We start from the raw sequence: 4,252 nt of genomic DNA on the forward strand, positions 1-4,252 counted from the left end.
CCCCACCGCCCCGCTCTCCTCTCCCGGAGCTCCTCCTCTACTTCAAACCTCCCCGTTCTCGTCCTTCAACATTTATCGGCGTCATGGCTACGCAGCCGACCGGCTCTATTTGTGCTATAGTGCCGCAATAACAATGGTAAGTGCAGCAGCACATGCGCACACGGTGGCTTGACATAAAAAGCACCCGAGGAGGATGCGGATACTCACCGGAGCAGCGTCGGGTTATCCGTCCGTTCGCCACCCCCCCCCCATGTTAACTCCTACCACACAAGCTAAAAAATGTATTCCCGGCTGTGGATGTTGAAGCTCCCGATGAGGGAGAGAGAAAAAGAGAGAGAGAGAGAGAGAGAGAGAGAGAGAGAGAGAGAGAGAGAGAGAGAGAGAGCAATGCTGCAAAGCATGGCTGCTGCCTGAAAGAGGGCATGTCGTGTGCATCACAATGAGTGCGGTCTCTCTCTCTCTCTCTCTCTCTCTCTCTCTCCACACAAACACACACACACACACACACGCAATGCACACCCCGCGTTTTATTTGAGGCCTTCTATTTTATTTTATTTTTTTAACGTATGAGTTTTAATGCAATCTAGTAATTATGAATTATGCAGTCGCCGGTTGCAATTAATCACGTTTAAAAGCTTCCAGGGGTCCATTAGTGGGATGCGCTTGATCGCATCGTATGCAAATTGGAGCGCAAGCGACAAAAGCAGGTACTCGTTTGACTTTACGCCGTCGGGTCCGAGTGCAGTGCGGCAGATGTAGAAAATGGTGCATTCCTCGGTTGAAGTTTTTCAATCTCAATTTATGGTATGAGAGAATTACAAGTTAGCTTAGTGCTAATATACAGTGGAATGCTCCATAGGCACAGGAGCTAACAATTAGCATCTTTATGGTGGCGTCGTGACCCATCAAGCGACGGACATCGGAACACAAACGCATGTAGACGGACTATACAACAGTACTTCGGCACATATTCTTTATCCTCTGCAAACTCATATTTGTGTCGTACTGTGAAACTAAAAAGAGGAATTAACAGCACAGTGTGTCCATAGCTCTGCCTGATACTGCCCTCAGGTGGCCAAGGCGGGCGCACCCGAACGATCAGCAAAATCCAATTTTATGGGATGCTATTTTAATTTCTGAATTATTATTATTTTTTTTGTATCTCAGAACATCTTGAGCAGGCGTTTGCGCAAAGCCAAGGAAAGTATGAATGGATTGAATCCCACCATGACACTTATTTATTTATTTATTTATTTATTCAAGACTATGCCTCCACCTCTCCTTATTTGGGCATTGGCCTGTTTCACTTCCGGGCCTGATTGACTCCCACGCAGTCGGTGACATCACTCTCCGCAACCACAAATGCTAACCTATAGTGGATATCAAAACTTGTTCGAATGCCATTTTTTTATGAGCTTGAGAAAACAAACTGTGTGTGTTCTGTATTGTATATATTAGATGAACTGTTTTTTTTCTCCCCCTCCCTCAAATGGTGGAGTGTGTTCGTGCGCGCGAGTGAGCAAGTGACAAAGGGAGGGTGACCCCATTGTGCGGCTTATTGTGAGGAAGGATAGTAAGGGGGCGGGGGGTTTTCACGGGGACCCCGAATGGCATGCCCGCTGACCCGCACCCATGCAAAAGGACCCTGGTGCCATTCATGTGTGCATTGTTTGGGAGTGGAACAATAAATGCACACGCACACACACACACACACACACACACACACACACACACACACACACACACACACACACACGAGGAATTCCTCTATTTTGGATGGTCGCTATAGACACAATGAGGTAAAAATAACATTGATAGTGTCTTATAATTCCAAATCACCAAATGCAAGCATTTCAGCACATCATTTGTGGTTGTTCCCTGCTGGAAGGTATTGTTGCAAAAATGTGTTTGGGTACGACTCTACAGAGAAAAAAAAACCCACACGTATATGAGTTCTTGCGCTGGACAAATGGCGACTCGATGCATCTGAGCCAGGCAGTGCAATGCCCAAACTGTCAGGAGTGATGCTTTTGATGTAGTGGTTGCGTGCAAACACAACCAGGTCATCCGTGTTTGGCCAGCACCCTCCCAAGCAGGCAGCTATTGCTCCTACCTCGCTGGAAAATTTGGCTATGTATTTAAACACAACAACAACTGATAGTTTCTACAATCATGCGTGCATTTAAATGCAATTTCCATCATATTTATGATTATTCTTTTTATGTATTGTTTATTAAGTTAACAGGTGTATTTGAAACAGCTACATAAATTAGCCTTTCAGCCCACTCGGTTCATGCTAATTCTAATTAGCATCAGCTGTGTTCTTTATCCTCTGTGCAGAACAACTCCTATTAGTGCCGTACTGATGAGCTGAGATGAGTTGAGACGTCTCACTGAATTCGTCATCCCGCTCAGTTCAAAGGCACTTACTTGTCTTTGCATGCTCTGTGATGGGCTAGCGATCAGTGGGTCCGCTGTAAGTGAGTACCTCTTGTTTTTGTTTGTTTGTTTTTTTGTTTATGTGGTTGAAGCAGAATAATACGCCCCCTCCCCCGGCATTAGCCGAGGTCATACGTGCATATCGGATACTTGGTTCTCCACCTCCTCTTCCTCTCTGTGATGCAAAATGTCAAGCTGGAGAAACATCCGGAGACCCCAGACATGCAGATTTTCAGTCAATTGTGTAACATGCTGGCCAGAAAGTTAGAAGCGGTGAGGTATGCACACATATCGATAATCAGGCCTAGTTTGAGCACCTTCCGTCCGTGAGTGAGCAAATTATCGATGGTCGGATGTCTGCCAAAAGTTATTCCGAGTACTAATCGTGACCTGAGGGGTAGAGCCGATTTAATGAGACGAGATTAGCACTGGTCAGTAATTACGATAGCAAATCCCAAAATCTGTGTTGTGCTGCGTTGGTCATCTGGATGACACCAACCCCGATACTTTTTGTTCGCCATCCTTCCGAATGCCCCAGCAGATTGCTGACTTACCCAATCAGCACGTTTTGAATTTTTTTTTTTTTTCTGTCCCTTTTTGGAATGGGGGGTCAACAGGGGCCCTTGCTGTGGTGGTGGTGTTTTTTTTTTTTAAGTCACAATGTCTTCCGTTCATGACGGAAAGCTGACAGAGGAAATAACCGTTGTTCTCATACCTGCCGGAATGATTGTTTTGCAAGAAATGCAGTGCTTGGTATCGAGAAGACTGTCACTCAACATTTTAATTTTTTTTTTGTTGTTCCTATTCCAAATAATGAAAACTGAAATACAGTCATACCTCGGTTTTCGATCATAATCCATTCCAGAAGGCTGTTCGAAAAGCGATTTGTTCGAAATCCAAAACTATTTTATTAGCCCATGATTAGGGGCTTAATACACTAGGCAGAAATAACATAAAAACAGTCAGATTTGCATAAATCACAACAAACACGTCTGCTCACAATGAACGCTCCACGAGGAAGCCTCACTTCCTCGTGTAAGGAAGCCAAGAGGAGTCAAGTGGCGTATTCGGGTTTGCTCAGTTTGCTCAAAAAACGGTTTTCGGTCATAATCCGAGGCGTAAAAATCTCCAATTTTCTGGTCGAAAACCGATTTGGTCGAGAACAGACGTTCGAAAACCGAGGTTTGACTGTATGTTGCGGCGTCTTGCTTGATGTCACGGTTCACAATGTGTCACATTAAATACGAGTTACCAAAAAGTGACCACAAAAAAAATAAATATATATTCTCTCTATCTCTTCCACCCGCTCATCGTTGCAATTGAATCAATTTTTTTTTTTTTACAAAGTTCTCTTACCATGTCGTTTTTAACCCTTTCAGCGGTTACTACAGTGGACAGCTTATCATGTCGTCAGGTTACAGGGCGCATGAACACAAGCAACAAATGAATCTAGCGCAATATGCTAACGTCTCATAGCAACGTCATATCCAACAATGCTCTTTGTTTCGGAGTAAGATAAGAAAAAAAAAAAAATTTATTTGATGCACGCTGAACTGCAGTCCATCCAGCAGGATACGCTGCCGTCATGCAGCGTCGGGACGCGGTGAACCCGAGTGTGCTTGTGCACACTTCCATTGCCACGAGTGCATTGAACACTGCGGGTAATGGAGCGCCGTATGTTTCGTCTGACTCGCCGAGTGTCGGAATGAGAGAGCGCCGCGCGCGGCGTCTATGCCTCTGAGTTAACGCCAACACATGCGTCTCCATGGCAACACGAGCGGTTGCCGGGCAACCTTGCTCTTTTAGGGGACGG

The sequence above is a fragment of the Hippocampus comes genome, unplaced genomic scaffold (assembly GCF_001891065.2).
Source record: "Hippocampus comes isolate QL1 unplaced genomic scaffold, H_comes_QL1_v1.1 scaffold138, whole genome shotgun sequence".
NCBI lineage: Eukaryota > Metazoa > Chordata > Actinopteri > Syngnathiformes > Syngnathidae > Hippocampus > Hippocampus comes.